The following is a 24,324-nucleotide window of genomic DNA, read 5'->3' as shown; positions in this document are numbered from 1 at the left end:
GGGGGGTTGTGGACCACTCCGGACGCCTCGACTCTATGGTTCCTGGTGTCCAAGCGAGACTTTTAACTCGCAAGGTCAGTCCCTCCAATGGGACTCCGTCGCGGCCGACCCAGCGCGGAGCTCTGGTCTGCACGCGCTCGTAGGCAGAAACCGGGGTGACCACTGGATCTCAACATCCAGCCCGTCACCCGGCCCTGCATACTTACTTGAATGTGTCGCGGCCGACCAAGCGCAATGCAATGGTCTGCGCGCGCTCGTAGGCCGGCTGGGGTGACCACTAGTGTCGCCCAGTCCGGCGTATTTGCTTGAAGATCTCACAGGAAAAAACACTGGAGAAAAAACTACCTAAAAAATATTTTTTCTAAAAAAAAAAATCTTGCCAGGACCAGAGATCCCAGCAAGGAACTTAGGTCCTTACTCCTGACTAGACAGAAAAAACTGATGCCTTGTAGCAGAGAGAGGGAGGATATACCCTCTGGGACTGCCCCCAGGGTGGAGCCAGAACGTTTTTTCTTTCTGCCTAGTCCTACTCCTGCAGAGACAACATAACCCAGTTCTTGTGAATCAAGAAGACTACGTCTGTCAATGAGCGACAGAGAAATAAAGTTTTACTTGTAGTTATACTTTAAGTGGCTTTTTCCAGGAAGGGCACTTCATTTTAATCAGGTAATCTCTATTTGTTTTAACCTTAAACAATAACACAGGGAAACAAATAAAATTCAATTTTAAGTGGGCTCCAGCAAGAATTGGCCCACACCCACCATGTGACCACCCAAGCTCCCCATGCAAGGTCAAACAACCGCAAACAGAGGAGAGAGGAAGGAACTCCAAGAACCTTCACCAATGCAGAGCAACCCCCAAGCTGTAGCGCACTTCAGCAGCAGGCTTCCTTTACCCTGACACCCAGAGAGGAAGGCACAATTTCACACACAAAAAAGCTCAATAGTAAGGATAACCAAAAGGCACCATTGTACCCCGCTTACCTGGGCCTGGCTAGTGCATGAGATGAGGCACCTGCTTACGCTGTAGCAGCCAGCAGTTTCTGCTTTCTCCATGTTGCACAGTGCAGCGGAAAACTGAGAATGTGGAGTGACTAGGACCTGGAGCTCACATGTGGCAAGCCTCCACCACTATAGCGGCTTCCCTGCACTGCAGCAACCACCTTACATAACTTCACACAGCTTCGGGCACACAGGCACAGACAATCCGGCTGGCCACTGCTCCCCTGGGCTGGTGGAGGAAAAAAGGCACTGCAACAATCCCATCATCCAACAGGAGGGGGGTGCTGGGATGAACAGAAAATCAGAAACAACCCTGTGTAAGGCCACCACTCTCCCCCCCCCACCCCCTCCAGTGAGAGCATAGCCCCCACTACAACAGTTGCCTGCAGTGCCTCCATAGTGGAGGAAACACCATAACCGAGGGCATGGTGGAAGGGGTAGAACAAAAAGGCTTGCTATAGTGTTTCCTGGGAATTTGGGTGGAGCAACTCTCTCTCCAGGTGCAGTCGTGAAAGATGATTGGGGAAAGTGTAAAGGGTTAATTATACCCGATGCTGGATGAAAAAGGAGAGCTAAGTGCAAAATTTGGTTCAATGCTTCTAAGTCCTTACACACACCACTTCCAACCATAGGAGGTCCATGGATGAACTGCAGAAACCTATTAAAGAGCTGAATGGAGGAAAAGACCACATGGACCAGAAGCTTGAATCCAATAGACCCCCAGCTTTTTAAGAACATTATTTAAGGCAGTGGTGGTCAACTTTCTTGACACAGGGGGTTTCAAGTGCAGACCCACACCACCAAAGGGACGCACATACAATTAAAAGCGAAGTTTAACCTTGCGGGTGGAAAAAAAAAAAAAAAAAAAATCGTAAAATGCACATATTATTGCAGGAAAAAAAAAAGTGTGTACCCTTTCCTTATATCCCATGATCCTCCTAGATTTTCCTCTAAATATAAAAAACAACATAGGTTGCATATTCCAACGACTAAATTGTATGCTTACCAATTTACCAAACTAACCCAAACAGCAAAGTCTTGCCAGAGCCCAACCATGCTGCTCATTCTGATCCGCAAAGAGATTTAGAAAGAGGCTGGGCATAAATCAGCAGGGAAGGGGAATTACTGGCATTGTATACAAACAATGCTAGAGAGGGCTTGATTACACAACATATCATTTGCATTTCAGATGAATGAAACACGGCTCTATTAAAGCAGCCAATCACTATATGCATTGCCTATGAACTCTGCTTTGTTGGGACCACAAAGAGCATATGCGCAAGGGGAAATCATTTGCAATGCATTCTACACTGCTCCAGGGTGGGCATATAAATGAGCAACAATTAATGGCATAATAATGGCATAATAAAAGTATGTTAAGCTTTGGGTCCACAAAACTGAGTGGCTAAACCCAAGCAACGAGTTAGAATGAAAGCTCATAACTCAGTTCATCTCCTTCCTTACTCAGCATAAAACATTAAATATTTTTCAGTCCACAAAATTGAGAGGCTAACCCAAGCCATGAGTTACATTGATACCCACCATCCGCCAATGCCGCAGGAAAGGGATTTCATCTTGCTTGGAGTGTTCATGGCTTACCATTTTGCTTGGAGTGTTCATGGCTTCTCACTTTGCTGTTCATTGTTTCCACCTATTAATGGAAAAGATAAAATTTACAACGGCATCATGCCTATGTTTTCAGAGATAATGAAATATGAGATTTGGGTTAAAAACACAAAATGTAAACCATTTCATGAGAAAGACTTTCGCCTTGAACCTAAAATGCTTGCTGCATGGTTGTTATAATAAATCTGGCTTCCCTGCTGTGGCATTGTATTCTGACAGCGAGGAGACTCCCCTGCTGTCAAAATATACAGATCAGCTCTGCAGCCTACTGCACTGATCGAGCGGGAATATACTGACTTCTGTAAACCACATTGGCCACACATGGATCGAAATTCAGCTGGGCCCTGCTGAACCAGCCACATTTTAATCCATGTATGGCCAGCTTAAGGAAGTTACAACTCTTTCTGAATACATGTCACAGTTTAGTTACTTTAAGGCTGGCCATACATGGAACTGTTTAACTGAACAGATTTCCCCATCCACACAAGGTTGAAGGAGATGTCCTTCCAATTTTGTTAATGTATTTTAGACTCCTCCGCTGTCAGATTACACTGATCATCACTTATTGAAAGGAACAAGCTGGCTCGAGAGAAGTCTTACCATTAGATCTACATTTCTGGAATAGGAACAGCCATAGATTAGCTGAAAATGCAGCCCAGTCCCTGCTGAACTGCATGAATTGTGATCCATCTATAGCAAGTTTTAGTTTTTCAAGAGAATCAGCAGTCTCCAGTTGAATAAACCCATGAGGGAAGCCTCCATGTTTTCTTATGTTACTTCTATCAAAACCGCAAGATGCCTTGACACATGAAATTCTAGCCAACCAAAAAGAACATGTATTGCTTTGTTTGCATTTAAACATTTTCATGCACTGCAAGACAGCATTTTAGTCTCAGATGGTAAAGTTACAGAAGTAATATTGAACAAGCAACTCTTATTTAACCACTTGAATACAAGGGCACTCTCACCCCCTGCCCAGGCCAATTTTCAGCTTTCAGCGCTCTCACACTTTGAATGACAATTACTCAGTCATGCAACGCTGTACCCAAATTTTTTATCCGTTTTCACACAAATAGCGCTTTCTTTTGGTGGTATTTAATCACCACTGAGTAATTAATTTTTTTGCGAAAAAAGTAAAATAAGAGCGAAAATGTAGAAAAAAAAAACATTTTTATTTAGTTTCCATTATAACATTTTGCAAATAAGTAATTTTTTTTTCTCATAAATTTGAACTGCTACATATCTTTGGTAAAAATAACCCAAAATTACTGGGTATTATTATGTGTGACAGTTAGGGTTCTTTTACACTAGGATTCCGTCAAACGGACTCCGTTTATCTCAGCGGGGGATCGATCCGTCGATCCCCCGCTGAGCAGCCGGATGACAGCTGTTCTCCGCGCTGTGTGCGGAGATACAGCTGTCAGGTCCCTATGCATCTCTATGGGGGAATTGGATGGGAACGGACCGTCGGTCCATTCTCATTCGATCCCATCCGATCGACGGATGGAAAATAGGGTTTCCATCCGTCCAGATTTGATGGATCTGATGGGATGTCAGCGGACATGTCTCCGCTGACACCCGATGCCCCATAGAGATGCATGGGGTGTCCGTTCAAATCCACAAAAACAACTGACAGGCGGATTTGAACGGTCCGTCTGTGTGAAAGGGGCCTTATAGAGTCTATGGTGCCAATCATTAAAAATTGATCACACCTAATCACATCAGATGTACCGATGGGCCCATCTAATTTCTTGAGGCCCTGAAATGTTAGGACAGTAAAATGACCCCTTTTTGGAAAGTAGACATTCCAGGGTATTTAGTAAGAGGCATAGTGAGATTTTTGGAGTTGTAATTCTTTCCCACAATTCTTGAGGAAATAAATACTTTATTTTTTACACAAAATTGTAATAACAAGTTATTTCTCACACACAGTATAGGCATACTTGCAATTACACCCCAAAATACATTCTGCTACTCCTCCTGAATATGGCAATACCACGTGTGAGACTTTTACACAGCCTGGCCACATACAGAGGCCCAACATGCAAAGAGCACCGTCAGGTGTTCTAGGAGCATAAATTACACGCAATTTCATAACGACCCAACACACTTTGAAGGCCCTGGAGCACCAGGACAATCGAATTACCAACAAAATGACCCCATTTGAAAAACACCCCAATGTATACTCTATGAGGCATTATGAGTCTTTTCTCTATGTCATTTTTTTCCACAAATTTTTAGAAAATGTGGAAAGAAAAATAAACATTTTTTATTTATTTATTTTAGCTACACAAAGCTGTCAATTTTAAAGATATTCCTAACACATAGCATGTACACAGCAAAAATTACACCCCAAAATACATTCTGCTACTCCTCCGGAGTAAGGCGATACCAGGTGTGAGAGGCCCAACATCCAAGTAGCACCTTCAGGCGTTCTAGGAGAATTGCACATCTAATTTCATTACAACCAATCACACTTTTGAAGGCCCTGGAGGACCAGGACAATGGAAACACCCACAAAATGACCCCATTTTGGAAAGCAAACACCCTAACACAATCTTTGAGGCATGGGCTGCAGACAGGCACCCGGCGCCCTCTGGCAGGCTGGACACAGGCACCCGGACGCCCTCTGGCGGGCTGGACACAGGCACCCGGGCGCCCTCTGGCGGGCTGGACACAGGCACCCGGGCGCCCTCTGGCGGGCTGGACAAAAGGCACCCGGGCGCCCTCTGGCGGGCTGGACAAAAGGCACCCCCCGGGCCCTCCGACGGGCTGGACACAGGCGGCACCCGGGCCCTCCGACGGGCTGGACACAGGCGGCACCCAGGCCCTCCAACGGGCTGGACACAGGCGGCACCCAGGCCCTCCGACGGGATGGACACAGGCGGCACCCGGGCCCTCTGATGGGCTGGACAAAGGCAACCGGGCCCTCTGAGGGGCTGGACACAGGTGGTATCATTGAAAGTAAAAAAAGTTTGGGTGGTCCCCATAAAAGAAATAAAAGGGAAATATTCCAATAGGGACACCTTTTTTTGGTGACCTGGCTGTCCCCAAGGAGGTCCCTCAATCTGCAGGAATTTCTTTTCCCTTCCTGTTTGGCTATGGGACAGGAAGTGAAGGAAAATCTCGGTTATGGGACAGATGGCGAATCAATATCTGATTGAGGTTAACCCCCCCCCTTTACTCTATACATAAAGAAAGTTTTACTTGTAGTTCTATTTTAAGTGGCTTTTTCCAGGAAGGGCACTTCCTTTTATCAGGAGAGCTCTATTTGCTTTAACCTTAAACACAGGGAAACAAATACAATCCCATTTTAAGTGGGCTCCAGCCATGTGACCACCCTTGCTCCCCATGCAAGGTCAAACAACCGCAAATAGAGGAGAAAGGAAGGAGCTCTGAAAACCTTCACCAATGCAGAGTAGCCCCCCATCTGTAGCGCACTTCAACAGCAGGCTTCCATCACCCTGACACCCAAAGATGAAGGCACAATAAACCACACACAAAAAATCCCAATAGTAAGGATAACCGAAAGGAACACTGTACCCCCCTTACCTGGGCCTGGCTAGTGAATGAGATGAGGCACCTGCTTCTGCCGTAGCAGCCAACAGTTTCTGGTTTCTACATGTTGCACAGTGCCGCGGAATGCTGAGAATGTGGTGTGCCCAGGTCCCGGAGCTCACATGTGGCAAGCCTCCACTACTACAGCGGCTTCCCTGCACTGCAGGAACCACCTTGTAAGTCCTGGGCTGCATGACACAAGCCCATATAACTTCGAACAGCGTCGGGCAAACAGGCACAGACAACTCTGCTGGCCACTGCTCCCCTGGGCTGGTGGAGGAAAAAAGGCACTGCAACACATCCATCATCCGACAGGAGGGGGGTGCTGGGATGAACAGAAAAAAACCTGGGTAAAAAAACACTCCCCCCCTCCCCCTTCAGTGAGAGCATAGCCCCCACTACAAAAGTTGCCTGCAGTGCCTCCATAGTGGAGGAAACACCATAACAGAAGGGCATGGTGGAAGAGGTAGAACTTAAAGGCTTGCTGTGGTGTTTCCTGGGAATTTGGGTTCAGCAACTCTCTCCAGGTGCAGTCCTGATAGACGAATGGGGAAGTGTAAAAGGTTAATTATTCCTGATGCTGAATGAAAACAAAGAGCTCAATGCCAATATTTGTTCAATGCTTCTTAAGTCCATGCACACACACCTTCCAGCCATGGTCCATGGATGAACTGCAGAAAGAGCTGAATGGAAGAAGAGACCACATGAACCAGAAGCTTGAATCCAATAGACCCCCAGCTTTTTAAGAGCATTATTTAAGGCAGCGATGGTCAACCTTATTGACACAGGGGGCTTCAAGTGCAGACCCATACCACAGGCACCCGGGCACTCTGGAAGGGCATGGAGACCGGCACCCGGGCACTCTGGAAGGGCATGGAGACCGGCACCCGGGCACTCTGGAAGGGCATGGAGACCGGCACCCGAGCCCTCTTGAAGGGCATGGAGACCGGCACCCGAGCACTCTGGAAGGGCATGGAGACCGGCACCCGGGCACTCTGGAAGGGCATGGAGACCGGCACCCGGGCACTCTGGAAGGGCATGGAGACCGGCACCCGGGCACTCTGGAAGGGCATGGAGACCGGCACACGGGCACTCTGGAAGGGCATGGAGACCGGCACCCGGGCACTCTGGAAGGGCATGGAGACCGGCACCCGGGCACTCTGGAAGGGCATGGAGACCGGCACCCGGGCACTCTGGAAGGGCATGGAGACCGGCACCCAGGCACTCTGGAAGGGCATGGAGACCGGCACCCGGGCACTCTGGAAGGGCATGGAGACCGGCACCCGGGCACTCTGGAAGGGCATGGAGACAGGCACCCGGGCACTCTGGAAGGGCATGGAGACGGGCACTATAAGTGGCTTTTTTCTTCACTTCCTTTTATCAGGAGAGCTCTATTTGCTTTAACATTAAACAATAACAAAGGGTAACAAATACAATCCCATTTTAAGTGGGCTCCAGCAACAATTGACCCACACCCGCCATGTGACCACCCAAGCTCCCCATGCAAGGTCAATCAACCGCAAATAGACAAGAGAGGAAGGAGCTCCGAGAACTTTCACCAATGCAAAGCTTCCCCCAAGCTGTAGCGCACTTCAGCAGCAGGCTTCCTTTACCCTGACACCTAGAGAGGAAGGCACAATAAACCACACACAAGTAATCCCAATAGTAAGGATAACCAAAAGGCACCACTGTACCCCCCTTACCTGGGCCTGGCTAGTGCATGAGATGAGGCACCTGCTTCTGCTAAAGCAGCTAACAGTTTCTGCTTTCTCCATGTTGCACAGAGCAGCAGAATTCTGAGAATGCGTAGTGGCCAGGACCCGCAGATCACATGTGGCAAGCCTCCACCACTGCAGCGGCTTCCCTTCACTGCAATAACCACCTTGCAAGTCCTGGGCTGCATGACACAAGCTCATATAACTCCAAACAGCATCGGGCACACAGGCACAGACAACCCTGCTGGCCACTGCTCCCCTGGGCTGGAGGAGGAAAAAAAGGCACTGCAACACTCACATCATCCGACAGGAGGGAGGGTGCAGTGATAGTCAGAAGGCCCTCTGGAAGGGCTTGGAGACACGCAGCCGGGGCCCTCTGGAATGGCTTGGAGACAGGCAACCGGGGCCCTCTGGAAGGGCTTGGAGACAGGCAACCGGGGCCCTCTGGAAGGGCTTGGAGACAGGCAACCGGGGCCCTCTGGAAGGGCTTGGAGACAGGCAACCGGGGCCCTCTGGAAGGGCTTTGAGACAGGCAACCGGGGCCCTCTGGAAGGGCTTGGAGACACGCAATCTGGGCCCTCTGGAAGGGCTTGGAGACAGGCAACCGGGGCCCTCTGGAAGGGCTTGGAGACAGGCAACCGGGGCCCTCTGGGGCACTTGTCTGCCGGTTGCTGTGTGGAGAGGACACCCAATTTCCTTCCAACTTTATCCTCAAGATCGGCAGTACCTCCATTGATTGTTTACACCATAAGGGATTGCTCCTGGCTCCTCCCTTTGAGGACTTCAGATGCCCAGCTATTTGTGGGGCACCTACCTGACCTGATCCTCCGGGGTTCCAAATATTCGATCAATCCACAAACTATACTGCTGCATACATTGCCAGATAAATCCACACCAATCAGATGTTTTTAACCTTTGTGCATGCAATGAAAGCCCAGTTATGACCTAACTCTAGTACCGCTTTGAACCACACCTGAAGAAGAAGCAAACATTTTGGCTTCGAAACATGTCGGGTTTCATATTTCTAGCGTTATGAGTTTTGTCCCCCTGTCCATTTCATGCTTGTACATGTCTTTTTAACCCATTGTTTTTTGTATTCAATACAATTTATTACATTTTCTATTATATACAATTTTACCATTTTTATGTGCCTTCAAAGTCCCATTTAGGGGAACCCCTGTTTCTTTGACTTGGAGACACGCAACCGGGGCCCTCTGGAAGGGCATGGAGACCGGCACCCGGGCACTCTGGAAGGGCATGGAGACAGGCAACCGGGCACTCTGGAAGGGCATGGAGACAGGCACCCGGGCACTCTGGAAGGGCATGGAGACAGGCACCCGGGCACTCTGGAAGGGCATGGAGACAGGCACCCGTGCGCTCTGGAAGGGCATGGAGACGGGCACTATAAGTGGCTTTTTTCTTCACTTCCTTTTATCAGGAGAGCTCTATTTGCTTTAACATTAAACAATAACAAAGGGTAACAAATACAATCCCATTTTAAGTGGGCTCCAGCAACAATTGACCCACACCCGCCATGTGACCACCCAAGCTCCCCATGCAAGGTCAATCAACCGCAAATAGACAAGAGAGGAAGGAGCTCCGAGAACTTTCACCAATGCAAAGCTTCCCCCAAGCTGTAGCGCACTTCAGCAGCAGGCTTCCTTTACCCTGACACCTAGAGAGGAAGGCACAATAAACCACACACAAGTAATCCCAATAGTAAGGATAACCAAAAGGCACCACTGTACCCCCCTTACCTGGGCCTGGCTAGTGCATGAGATGATGCACCTGCTTCTGCTATTGCAGCTAACAGTTTCTGCTTTCTCCATGTTGCACAGAGCAGCAGAATTCTGAGAATGCGTAGTGGCCAGGACCCGCAGATCACATGTGGCAAGCCTCCACCACTGCAGCGGCTTCCCTTCACTGCAATAACCACCTTGCAAGTCCTGGGCTGCATGACACAAGCTCATATAACTCCAAACCGCATCGGGCACACAGGCACAGACAACCCTGCTGGCCACTGCTCCCTTGGGCTGGAGGAGGAAAAAAAGGCACTGCAACACCCACATCATCCGACAGGAGGGAGGGTGCAGTGATGGTCAGAAGGCCCTCTGGAAGGGCTTGGAGACACGCAGCCGGGGCCCTCTGGAAGGGCTTGGAGACAGGCAACCGGGGCCCTCTGGAAGGGCTTGGAGACAGGCAACCGGGGCCCTCTGGAAGGGCTTGGAGACAGGCAACCGGGGCCCTCTGGAAGGGCTTGGAGACACGCAATCGGGGCCCTCTGGAAGAGCTTGGAGACACGCAACCGGGGCCCTCTGGGGCATTTGTCTGCCGGTTGCTGTGTGGAGAGGACACCCAATTTCCTTCCAACTTTATCCTCAAGATCGGCAGTACCTCCATTTGATTGTTTACACCATAAGGGATTGCTCCTGGCTCCTCCCTTTGAGGACTTCAGATGCCCAGCTATTTGTGGGGCACCTACCTGACCTGATCCTCCGGGGTTCCAAATATTCAATCAATCCACAAACTATACTGCTGCATACATTGCCAGATAAATCCACACCAATCAGATGTTTTTAACCTTTGTGCATGCAATGAAAGCCCAGTTATGACCTAACTCTAGTACCGCTTTGAACCACACCTGAAGAAGAAGCAAGCATTTTGGCTTCGAAACATGTCGGGTTTCATATTTCTAGCGTTATGAGTATTGTCCCCCTGTCCATTTCATGCTTGTACATGTCTTTTTAACCCATTGTTTTTTGTATTAAATACAATTTATTACATTTTCTATTATATACAATTTTACCATTTTTATGTGCCTTCAAAGTCCCATTTAGGGGAACCCCTGTTTCTTTGACTTGGAGACACGCAACCGGGGCCCTCTGGAAGGGCATGGAGACTGGCACCCGGGCACTCTGGAAGGGCATGGAGACCAGCACCCGGGCACTCTGGAGGGGCATGGAGACGGGCACCCGGGCACTCTGGAGGGGCATGGAGACGGGCACCCGGGCACTCTGGAGGGGCATGGAGACGGGCACCCGGGCACACTGGAGGGGCATGGAGACGGGCAACCGGGCACTCTGGAGGGGCATGGAGACGGGCACCCGGGCACTCTGGAGGGGCATGGAGACGGGCACCCGGGCACTCTGGAGGGGCATGGAGACGGGCACCCGGGCACTCTGGAAGGGCATGGAGACTGGGACACGGGCACTCTGGAAGGGCATGGAGACTGGGACACGGGCACTCTGGAAGGGCATGGAGACTGGGACACGGGCACTCTGTAAGGGCATGGAGACTGGGACACGGGTACTCTGTAAGGGCATGGAGATGGGCACCCCGGGCACTCTGGAAGGGCTGACACGGGCACCCTGGAAGGGCATGGAGACGGGCACCCGGGCACTCTGGAAGGGCTGACACGGGCACCCCTGATAGGATCGACACGGTCACCCCTGATGGGCTTACTCTATACAAAAAGAAGGTTTTGCTTGTAGTTCTACTATATGTGGCTTTTTTCTTAATTTCCTTTTATCAGGAGAGCTCCATTTGCTTTAACCTTAAACAATAACAAAGGGAAACAAATACAATCCCATTTTAAGTGTACTCCAGCAGCAATTGACCCACACCCGCCATGTGACCACCCAAGCTCCCCATGCAAGGTCAATCAACCGCAAATAGACGAGAGGAAGGAGCTCCGAGAACTTTCACCAATTCAAAGCTGCCCCCACGCTGTAGCGCACTTCAGCAGCAGGCTTCCTTTACCCTGACACCTAGAGAGGAAGGCACAATAAACCACACACAAGTAATCCCAATAGTAAGGATAACCAAAAGGCACCACTTTACTCCCCTTACCTTGGCCTGGCTAGTGCATGAGATGAGGCACCTGCTTCTGCTGTAGCAGCTAACAGTTTCTGCTTTCTCCATGTTGCACAGAGCAGCAGAATTCTGAGAATGCGGAGTGGCCAGGACCCGCAGATCACATGTGGCAAGCATCCACCACTGCAGCGGCTTCCCTTCACTGCAATAACCACCTTGCAAGTCCTGGGCTGCATGACACAAGCTCATATAACTCCAAACAGCATCGGGCACACAGGCACAGACAACCCTGCTGGCCACTGCTCCCCTGGGCTTGAGGAGGAAAAAAAGGCACTGCAACACCCCCATCATCCGACAGGAGGGAGGGTGCAGTTATGGTCAGAAGGCCCTCTGGAAGGGCTTGGAGACACGCAACCAGGGCCCTCTGGAAGGGCTTGGAGACACGCAACCAGGGCCCTCTGGAAGGGCTTGGAGACACGCAACCAGGGCCCTCTGGAAGGGCTTGGAGACACGCAACCAGGGCCCTCTGGGGCACTTGTCTGCCGGTTGCTGTGTGGAGAGGACACCCAATTTCCTTCCAACTTTATCCTCAAGATCGGCAGTACCTCCATTTGATTGTTTACACCATAAGGGATTGCTCCTGGCTCCTCCCTTTGAGGACTTCAGATGCCCAGCTATTTGTGGGGCACCTACCTGACCTGATCCTCCGGGGTTCCAAATATTCGATCAATCCACAAACTATACTGCTGCATACATTGCCAGATAAATCCACACCAATCAGATGTTTTTAACCTTTGTGCATGCAATGAAAGCCCAGTTATGACCTAACTCTAGTACCGCTTTGAACCACCCCTGAAGAAGAAGCAAGCATTTTGGCTTCGAAACATGTCGGGTTTCATAGTTCTAGCATTATGAGTTTTGTCCCCCTGTCTATTTCATGCTTGTACATGTCTTTTTAACCCATTGTTTTTTGTATTCAATAAAATTTATTACCTTTTCTATTATATACAATTTTACCATTTTTATGTGCCTTCAATGTCCCATTTAGGGGAACCCCTGTTTCTTTGGCTTGGAGACACGCAACCGGGGCCCTCTGGAAGGGCTTGGAGACACGCAACCGGGGCCCTCTGGAAGGGCTTGGAGACACGCAACCGGGGCCCTCTGGAAGGGCTTGGAGACACGCAACCGGGGCCCTCTGGAAGGGCATGGAGACACGCAACCGGGGCCCTCTGGAAGGGCATGGAGACACGCAACCGGGGCCCTCTGGAAGGGCATGGAGACCGGCACCCAGGCACTCTGGAAGGTCATGGAGACCGGCACCCGGGCACTCTGGAAGGGCATGGAGACCGGCACCCGGGCACTCTGGAAGGGCATGGAGACCGGCACCCGGGCACTCTGGAAGGGCATGGAGACCGGCACCCGGGCACTCTGGAAGGGCATGGAGACCGGCACCCGGGCACTCTGGAAGGGCATGGAGACCGGCACCCGGGCACTCTGGAAGGGCATGGAGACAGGCAACCGGGGCCCTCTGGAAGGGCTTGGAGACACGCAACCGGGGCCCTCTGGGGCACTTGTCTGCCGGTTGCTGTGTGGAGAGGACACCCAATTTCCTTCCAACTTTATCCTCAAGATCGGCAGTACCTCCATTGGATTGTTTACACCATAAGGGATTGCTCCTGGCTCCTCCCTTTGAGGACTTCAGATGCCCAGCTATTTGTGGGGCACCTACCTGACCTGATCCTCCGGGGTTCCAAATATTCGATCAATCCACAAACTATACTGCTGCATACATTGCCAGATAAATCCACACCAATCAGATGTTTTTAACCTTTGTGCATGCAATGAAAGCCCAGTTATGACCTAACTCTAGTACCGCTTTGAACCACCCCTGAAGAAGAAGCAAGCATTTTGGCTTCGAAACATGTCGGGTTTCATAGTTCTAGCGTTATGAGTTTTGTCCCCCTGTCTATTTCATGCTTGTACATGTCTTTTAAACCCATTGTTTTTTGTATTCAATAAAATTTATTACCTTTTCTATTATATACAATTTTACCATTTTTATGTGCCTTCAAAGTCCCATTTAGGGGAACCCCTGTTTCTTTGGCTTGGAGACACGCAACCGGGGCCCTCTGGAAGGGCTTGGAGACACACAACCGGGGCACTCTGGAAGGGCTTGGAGACACGCAACCGGGGCCCTCTGGAAGGGCATGGAGAGCGGCACCCGGGCACTCTGGAAGGGCATGGAGACCGGCACCCGGGCACTCTGGAAGGGCATGGAGACCGGCACCCGGGCACTCTGGAAGGGCATGGAGACCGGCACCCGGGCACTCTGGAAGGGCATGGAGACGGGCGCCTGGGCACTCTGGAAGGGCATGGAGACGGGCGCCCGGGCACTCTGGAAGGGCATGGAGACGGGCACCTGGGCACTCTGGAAGGGCTGACATGGGCACCCTGGAAGGGCATGGAGACGGGCACCCGGGCACTCTGGAAGGGCTGACACGGGCACCCCTGATAGGCTGGACACGGGCACCCCTGATGGGCTTACTCTATAAAAAAAGAAGGTTTTGCTTGTAGTTCTACTAGAAGTGGCTTTTTTCTTAATTTCCTTTTATCAGGAGAGCTCCATTTGCTTTAACCTTAAACAATAACAAAGGGAAACAAATACAATCCCATTTTAAGTGGGCTCCAGCAACAATTGACCCACACCCACCATGTGACCACCCAAGCTCCCCATGCAAGGTCAATCAACTTCAAATAGATGAGAGAGGAAGGAGCTCCGAGAACTTTCACCAATGCAAAGCTGCCCCCAAGCTGTAGCGCACTTCAGCAGCAGGCTTCCTTTACCCTGACACCTAGAGAGGAAGGCACAATAAACCACACACAAGTAATCCCAATAGTAAGGATAACCAAAAGGCACCACTGTGCCCCACTTACCTGGGCCTGGCTAGTGCATGAGATGAGGCACCTGCTTCTGCTGTAGCAGCCAACAGTTTCTGCTTTCTCCATGTTGCACAGAGCAGCAGAATTCTGAGAATGTGGAGTGGCCAGGACCCGCAGATCACATGTGGCAAGCCTCCACCAGTGCAGCGGCTTCCCTTCAATGCAAGAACCACCTTGCAAGTCCTGGGCTGCATGACACAAGCTCATATAACTCCAAACAGCATTGGGCACACAGGCACAGACAACCCTGCTGGCCACTGCTCCCCTGGGCTGGAGGAGGAAAAAAAGGCACTGCAACACCCCCATCATCCGACAGGAGGGAGGGTGCAGTGATGGTCAGAAGGCCCTCTGGAAGGGCTTGGAGACACGCAACCGGGGCCCTCTGGAAGGGCTTGGAGACACGCAACCGGGGCCCTCTGGAAGGGCTTGGAGACACGCAACCGGGGCCCTCTGGAAGGGCTTGGAGACACGCAACCGGGGCCCTCTGGAAGGGCTTGGAGACACGCAACCGGGGCCCTCTGGAAGGGCTTGGAGACACGCAACCGGGGCCCTCTGGAAGGGCTTGGAGACACGCAACCGGGGCCCTCTGGAGGGGCTTGGAGACACGCAACCGGGGCCCTCTGGAGGGGCTTGGAGACACGCAACCGGGGCCCTCTGGAGGGGCTTGGAGACACGCAACCGGGGCCCTCTGGAGGGGCTTGGAGACACGCAACCCGGGCCCTCTGGAGGGGCTTGGAGACACGCAACCGGGGCCCTCTGGAGGGGCTTGGAGACACGCAACCGGGGCCCTGCAACCGGGTCCCTCTGGAAGGGCTTGGAGACACACAACCGGGGCCCTCTGGAAGGGCTTGGAGACACACAACCGGGGCCCTCTGGAAGGGCTTGGAGACAGGCAACCGGGGCCCTCTGGAAGGGCTTGGAGACAGGCAACCGGGGCCCTCTGGAAGGGCTTGGAGACAGGCAACCGGGGGCCCTCTGGAAGGGCTTGGAGACAGGCAACCGGGGCCCTCTGGAAGGGCTTGGAGACAGGCAACCGGGGCCCTCTGGAAGGGCTTGGAGACAGGCAACCGGGGCCCTCTGGAAGGGCTTGGAGACAGGCAACCGGGGCCCTCTGGAAGGGCTTGGAGACAGGCAACCGGGGCCCTCTGGAAGGGCTTGGAGACAGGCAACCGGGGCCCTCTGGAAGGGCTTGGAGACACGCAACCGGGGCCCTCTGGAAGGGCTTGGAGACACGCAACCGGGGCCCTCTGGAAGGGCTTGGAGACACGCAACCGGGGCCCTCTGGAAGGGCTTGGAGACACGCAACCGGGGCCCTCTGGAAGGGCTTTGAGACACGCAACCGGGCACTCTGGAAGGGCATGGAGACCGGCAACCGGGCACTCTGGAAGGGCATGGAGACCGGCAACCGGGCACTCTGGAAGGGCATGGAGACCGGCAACCGGGCACTCTGGAAGGGCATGGAGACCGGCACCCGGGCACTCTGGAAGGGCATGGAGACCGGCACCCGGGCACTCTGGAAGGGCATGGAGACCGGCACACGGGCACTCTGGAAGGGCATGGAGACCGGCACCCGGGCACTCTGGAAGGGCATGGAGACCGGCACCCGGGCACTCTGGAAGGGCATGGAGACCGGCACCCGGGCACTCTGGAAGGGCATGGAGACCGGCACCCAGGCACTCTGGAAGGGCATGGAGACCGGCACCCGGGCACTCTGGAAGGGCATGGAGACCGGCACCCGGGCACTCTGGAAGGGCATGGAGACAGGCACCCGGGCACTCTGGAAGGGCATGGAGACGGGCACTATAAGTGGCTTTTTTCTTCACTTCCTTTTATCAGGAGAGCTCTATTTGCTTTAACATTAAACAATAACAAAGGGTAACAAATACAATCCCATTTTAAGTGGGCTCCAGCAACAATTGACCCACACCCGCCATGTGACCACCCAAGCTCCCCATGCAAGGTCAATCAACCGCAAATAGACAAGAGAGGAAGGAGCTCCGAGAACTTTCACCAATGCAAAGCTTCCCCCAAGCTGTAGCGCACTTCAGCAGCAGGCTTCCTTTACCCTGACACCTAGAGAGGAAGGCACAATAAACCACACACAAGTAATCCCAATAGTAAGGATAACCAAAAGGCACCACTGTACCCCCCTTACCTGGGCCTGGCTAGTGCATGAGATGAGGCACCTGCTTCTGCTAAAGCAGCTAACAGTTTCTGCTTTCTCCATGTTGCACAGAGCAGCAGAATTCTGAGAATGCGTAGTGGCCAGGACCCGCAGATCACATGTGGCAAGCCTCCACCACTGCAGCGGCTTCCCTTCACTGCAATAACCACCTTGCAAGTCCTGGGCTGCATGACACAAGCTCATATAACTCCAAACAGCATCGGGCACACAGGCACAGACAACCCTGCTGGCCACTGCTCCCCTGGGCTGGAGGAGGAAAAAAAGGCACTGCAACACTCACATCATCCGACAGGAGGGAGGGTGCAGTGATAGTCAGAAGGCCCTCTGGAAGGGCTTGGAGACACGCAGCCGGGGCCCTCTGGAATGGCTTGGAGACAGGCAACCGGGGCCCTCTGGAAGGGCTTGGAGACAGGCAACCGGGGCCCTCTGGAAGGGCTTGGAGACAGGCAACCGGGGCCCTCTGGAAGGGCTTGGAGACAGGCAACCGGGGCCCTCTGGAAGGGCTTTGAGACAGGCAACCGGGGCCCTCTGGAAGGGCTTGGAGACACGCAATCTGGGCCCTCTGGAAGGGCTTGGAGACAGGCAACCGGGGCCCTCTGGAAGGGCTTGGAGACAGGCAACCGGGGCCCTCTGGGGCACTTGTCTGCCGGTTGCTGTGTGGAGAGGACACCCAATTTCCTTCCAACTTTATCCTCAAGATCGGCAGTACCTCCATTGATTGTTTACACCATAAGGGATTGCTCCTGGCTCCTCCCTTTGAGGACTTCAGATGCCCAGCTATTTGTGGGGCACCTACCTGACCTGATCCTCCGGGGTTCCAAATATTCGATCAATCCACAAACTATACTGCTGCATACATTGCCAGATAAATCCACACCAATCAGATGTTTTTAACCTTTGTGCATGCAATGAAAGCCCAGTTATGACCTAACTCTAGTACCGCTTTGAACCACACCTGAAGAAGAAGCAAACATTTTGGCTTCGAAACATGTCGGGTTTCATATTTCTAGCGTTATGAGTTTTGTCCCCCTGTCCATTTCATGCTTGTACATGTCTTTTTAACCCATTGTTTTTTGTATTCAATACAATTTATTACATTTTCTATTATATACAATTTTACCATTTTTATGTGCCTTCAAAGTCCCATTTAGGGGAACCCCTGTTTCTTTGACTTGGAGACACGCAACCGGGGCCCTCTGGAAGGGCATGGAGACCGGCACCCGGGCACTCTGGAAGGGCATGGAGACAGGCAACCGGGCACTCTGGAAGGGCATGGAGACAGGCACCCGGGCACTCTGGAAGGGCATGGAGACAGGCACCCGGGCACTCTGGAAGGGCATGGAGACAGGCACCCGTGCGCTCTGGAAGGGCATGGAGACGGGCACTATAAGTGGCTTTTTTCTTCACTTCCTTTTATCAGGAGAGCTCTATTTGCTTTAACATTAAACAATAACAAAGGGTAACAAATACAATCCCATTTTAAGTGGGCTCCAGCAACAATTGACCCACACCCGCCATGTGACCACCCAAGCTCCCCATGCAAGGTCAATCAACCGCAAATAGACAAGAGAGGAAGGAGCTCCGAGAACTTTCACCAATGCAAAGCTTCCCCCAAGCTGTAGCGCACTTCAGCAGCAGGCTTCCTTTACCCTGACACCTAGAGAGGAAGGCACAATAAACCACACACAAGTAATCCCAATAGTAAGGATAACCAAAAGGCACCACTGTACCCCCCTTACCTGGGCCTGGCTAGTGCATGAGATGATGCACCTGCTTCTGCTATTGCAGCTAACAGTTTCTGCTTTCTCCATGTTGCACAGAGCAGCAGAATTCTGAGAATGCGTAGTGGCCAGGACCCGCAGATCACATGTGGCAAGCCTCCACCACTGCAGCGGCTTCCCTTCACTGCAATAACCACCTTGCAAGTCCTGGGCTGCATGACACAAGCTCATATAACTCCAAACCGCATCGGGCACACAGGCACAGACAACCCTGCTGGCCACTGCTCCCTTGGGCTGGAGGAGGAAAAAAAGGCACTGCAACACCCACATCATCCGACAGGAGGGAGGGTGCAGTGATGGTCAGAAGGCCCTCTGGAAGGGCTTGGAGACACGCAGCCGGGGCCCTCTGGAAGGGCTTGGAGACAGGCAACCGGGGCCCTCTGGAAGGGCTTGGAGACAGGCAACCGGGGCCCTCTGGAAGGGCTTGGAGACAGGCAACCGGGGCCCTCTGGAAGGGCTTGGAGACACGCAATCGGGGCCCTCTGGAAGAGCTTGGAGACACGCAACCGGGGCCCTCTGGGGCATTTGTCTGCCGGTTGCTGTGTGGAGAGGACACCCAATTTCCTTCCAACTTTATCCTCAAGATCGGCAGTACCTCCATTTGATTGTTTACACCATAAGGGATTGCTCCTGGCTCCTCCCTTTGAGGACTTCAGATGCCCAGCTATTTGTGGGGCACCTACCTGACCTGATCCTCCGGGGTTCCAAATATTCAATCAATCCACAAACTATACTGCTGCATACATTGCCAGATAAATCCACACCAATCAGATGTTTTTAACCTTTGTGCATGCAATGAAAGCCCAGTTATGACCTAACTCTAGTACCGCTTTGAACCACACCTGAAGAAGAAGCAAGCATTTTGGCTTCGAAACATGTCGGGTTTCATATTTCTAGCGTTATGAGTATTGTCCCCCTGTCCATTTCATGCTTGTACATGTCTTTTTAACCCATTGTTTTTTGTATTAAATACAATTTATTACATTTTCTATTATATACAATTTTACCATTTTTATGTGCCTTCAAAGTCCCATTTAGGGGAACCCCTGTTTCTTTGACTTGGAGACACGCAACCGGGGCCCTCTGGAAGGGCATGGAGACTGGCACCCGGGCACTCTGGAAGGGCATGGAGACCAGCACCCGGGCACTCTGGAGGGGCATGGAGACGGGCACCCGGGCACTCTGGAGGGGCATGGAGACGGGCACCCGGGCACTCTGGAGGGGCATGGAGACGGGCACCCGGGCACACTGGAGGGGCATGGAGACGGGCAACCGGGCACTCTGGAGGGGCATGGAGACGGGCACCCGGGCACTCTGGAGGGGCATGGAGACGGGCACCCGGGCACTCTGGAGGGGCATGGAGACGGGCACCCGGGCACTCTGGAAGGGCATGGAGACTGGGACACGGGCACTCTGGAAGGGCATGGAGACTGGGACACGGGCACTCTGGAAGGGCATGGAGACTGGGACACGGGCACTCTGTAAGGGCATGGAGACTGGGACACGGGTACTCTGTAAGGGCATGGAGATGGGCACCCCGGGCACTCTGGAAGGGCTGACACGGGCACCCTGGAAGGGCATGGAGACGGGCACCCGGGCACTCTGGAAGGGCTGACACGGGCACCCCTGATAGGATCGACACGGTCACCCCTGATGGGCTTACTCTATACAAAAAGAAGGTTTTGCTTGTAGTTCTACTATATGTGGCTTTTTTCTTAATTTCCTTTTATCAGGAGAGCTCCATTTGCTTTAACCTTAAACAATAACAAAGGGAAACAAATACAATCCCATTTTAAGTGTACTCCAGCAGCAATTGACCCACACCCGCCATGTGACCACCCAAGCTCCCCATGCAAGGTCAATCAACCGCAAATAGACGAGAGGAAGGAGCTCCGAGAACTTTCACCAATTCAAAGCTGCCCCCACGCTGTAGCGCACTTCAGCAGCAGGCTTCCTTTACCCTGACACCTAGAGAGGAAGGCACAATAAACCACACACAAGTAATCCCAATAGTAAGGATAACCAAAAGGCACCACTTTACTCCCCTTACCTTGGCCTGGCTAGTGCATGAGATGAGGCACCTGCTTCTGCTGTAGCAGCTAACAGTTTCTGCTTTCTCCATGTTGCACAGAGCAGCAGAATTCTGAGAATGCGGAGTGGCCAGGACCCGCAGATCACATGTGGCAAGCATCCACCACTGCAGCGGCTTCCCTTCACTGCAATAACCACCTTGCAAGTCCTGGGCTGCATGACACAAGCTCATATAACTCCAAACAGCATCGGGCACACAGGCACAGACAACCCTGCTGGCCACTGCTCCCCTGGGCTTGAGGAGGAAAAAAAGGCACTGCAACACCCCCATCATCCGACAGGAGGGAGGGTGCAGTTATGGTCAGAAGGCCCTCTGGAAGGGCTTGGAGACACGCAACCAGGGCCCTCTGGAAGGGCTTGGAGACACGCAACCAGGGCCCTCTGGAAGGGCTTGGAGACACGCAACCAGGGCCCTCTGGGGCACTTGTCTGCCGGTTGCTGTGTGGAGAGGACACCCAATTTCCTTCCAACTTTATCCTCAAGATCGGCAGTACCTCCATTTGATTGTTTACACCATAAGGGATTGCTCCTGGCTCCTCCCTTTGAGGACTTCAGATGCCCAGCTATTTGTGGGGCACCTACCTGACCTGATCCTCCGGGGTTCCAAATATTCGATCAATCCACAAACTATACTGCTGCATACATTGCCAGATAAATCCACACCAATCAGATGTTTTTAACCTTTGTGCATGCAATGAAAGCCCAGTTATGACCTAACTCTAGTACCGCTTTGAACCACCCCTGAAGAAGAAGCAAGCATTTTGGCTTCGAAACATGTCGGGTTTCATAGTTCTAGCATTATGAGTTTTGTCCCCCTGTCTATTTCATGCTTGTACATGTCTTTTTAACCCATTGTTTTTTGTATTCAATAAAATTTATTACCTTTTCTATTATATACAATTTTACCATTTTTATGTGCCTTCAATGTCCCATTTAGGGGAACCCCTGTTTCTTTGGCTTGGAGACACGCAACCGGGGCCCTCTGGAAGGGCTTGGAGACACGCAACCGGGGCCCTCTGGAAGGGCTTGGAGACACGCAACCGGGGCCCTCTGGAAGGGCTTGGAGACACGCAACCGGGGCCCTCTGGAAGGGCATGGAGACACGCAACCGGGGCCCTCTGGAAGGGCATGGAGACACGCAACCGGGGCCCTCTGGAAGGGCATGGAGACCGGCACCCAGGCACTCTGGAAGGTCATGGAGACCGGCACCCGGGCACTCTGGAAGGGCATGGAGACCGGCACCCGGGCACTCTGGAAGGGCATGGAGACCGGCACCCGGGCACTCTGGAAGGGCATGGAGACCGGCACCCGGGCACTCTGGAAGGGCATGGAGACCGGCACCCGGGCACTCTGGAAGGGCATGGAGACCGGCACCCGGGCACTCTGGAAGGGCATGGAGACAGGCAACCGGGGCCCTCTGGAAGGGCTTGGAGACACGCAACCGGGGCCCTCTGGGGCACTTGTCTGCCGGTTGCTGTGTGGAGAGGACACCCAATTTCCTTCCAACTTTATCCTCAAGATCGGCAGTACCTCCATTGGATTGTTTACACCATAAGGGATTGCTCCTGGCTCCTCCCTTTGAGGACTTCAGATGCCCAGCTATTTGTGGGGCACCTACCTGACCTGATCCTCCGGGGTTCCAAATATTCGATCAATCCACAAACTATACTGCTGCATACATTGCCAGATAAATCCACACCAATCAGATGTTTTTAACCTTTGTGCATGCAATGAAAGCCCAGTTATGACCTAACTCTAGTACCGCTTTGAACCACCCCTGAAGAAGAAGCAAGCATTTTGGCTTCGAAACATGTCGGGTTTCATAGTTCTAGCGTTATGAGTTTTGTCCCCCTGTCTATTTCATGCTTGTACATGTCTTTTAAACCCATTGTTTTTTGTATTCAATAAAATTTATTACCTTTTCTATTATATACAATTTTACCATTTTTATGTGCCTTCAAAGTCCCATTTAGGGGAACCCCTGTTTCTTTGGCTTGGAGACACGCAACCGGGGCCCTCTGGAAGGGCTTGGAGACACACAACCGGGGCACTCTGGAAGGGCTTGGAGACACGCAACCGGGGCCCTCTGGAAGGGCATGGAGAGCGGCACCCGGGCACTCTGGAAGGGCATGGAGACCGGCACCCGGGCACTCTGGAAGGGCATGGAGACCGGCACCCGGGCACTCTGGAAGGGCATGGAGACCGGCACCCGGGCACTCTGGAAGGGCATGGAGACGGGCGCCTGGGCACTCTGGAAGGGCATGGAGACGGGCGCCCGGGCACTCTGGAAGGGCATGGAGACGGGCACCTGGGCACTCTGGAAGGGCTGACATGGGCACCCTGGAAGGGCATGGAGACGGGCACCCGGGCACTCTGGAAGGGCTGACACGGGCACCCCTGATAGGCTGGACACGGGCACCCCTGATGGGCTTACTCTATAAAAAAAGAAGGTTTTGCTTGTAGTTCTACTAGAAGTGGCTTTTTTCTTAATTTCCTTTTATCAGGAGAGCTCCATTTGCTTTAACCTTAAACAATAACAAAGGGAAACAAATACAATCCCATTTTAAGTGGGCTCCAGCAACAATTGACCCACACCCACCATGTGACCACCCAAGCTCCCCATGCAAGGTCAATCAACTTCAAATAGATGAGAGAGGAAGGAGCTCCGAGAACTTTCACCAATGCAAAGCTGCCCCCAAGCTGTAGCGCACTTCAGCAGCAGGCTTCCTTTACCCTGACACCTAGAGAGGAAGGCACAATAAACCACACACAAGTAATCCCAATAGTAAGGATAACCAAAAGGCACCACTGTGCCCCACTTACCTGGGCCTGGCTAGTGCATGAGATGAGGCACCTGCTTCTGCTGTAGCAGCCAACAGTTTCTGCTTTCTCCATGTTGCACAGAGCAGCAGAATTCTGAGAATGTGGAGTGGCCAGGACCCGCAGATCACATGTGGCAAGCCTCCACCAGTGCAGCGGCTTCCCTTCAATGCAAGAACCACCTTGCAAGTCCTGGGCTGCATGACACAAGCTCATATAACTCCAAACAGCATTGGGCACACAGGCACAGACAACCCTGCTGGCCACTGCTCCCCTGGGCTGGAGGAGGAAAAAAAGGCACTGCAACACCCCCATCATCCGACAGGAGGGAGGGTGCAGTGATGGTCAGAAGGCCCTCTGGAAGGGCTTGGAGACACGCAACCGGGGCCCTCTGGAAGGGCTTGGAGACACGCAACCGGGGCCCTCTGGAAGGGCTTGGAGACACGCAACCGGGGCCCTCTGGAAGGGCTTGGAGACACGCAACCGGGGCCCTCTGGAAGGGCTTGGAGACACGCAACCGGGGCCCTCTGGAAGGGCTTGGAGACACGCAACCAGGGCCCTCTGGAAGGGCTTGGAGACACGCAACCGGGGCCCTCTGGAGGGGCTTGGAGACACGCAACCGGGGCCCTCTGGAGGGGCTTGGAGACACGCAACCGGGGCCCTCTGGAGGGGCTTGGAGACACGCAACCGGGGCCCTCTGGAGGGGCTTGGAGACACGCAACCGGGGCCCTGCAACCGGGGCCCTCTGGAAGGGCTTGGAGACACACAACCCGGGCCCTCTGGAGGGGCTTGGA

Source organism: Pelophylax lessonae (genome assembly GCF_965119305.1).
Source record: "Pelophylax lessonae genome assembly, chromosome: 8".
Lineage (NCBI taxonomy): Eukaryota > Metazoa > Chordata > Amphibia > Anura > Ranidae > Pelophylax > Pelophylax lessonae.
This window is presented reverse-complemented; position numbering follows the sequence as displayed.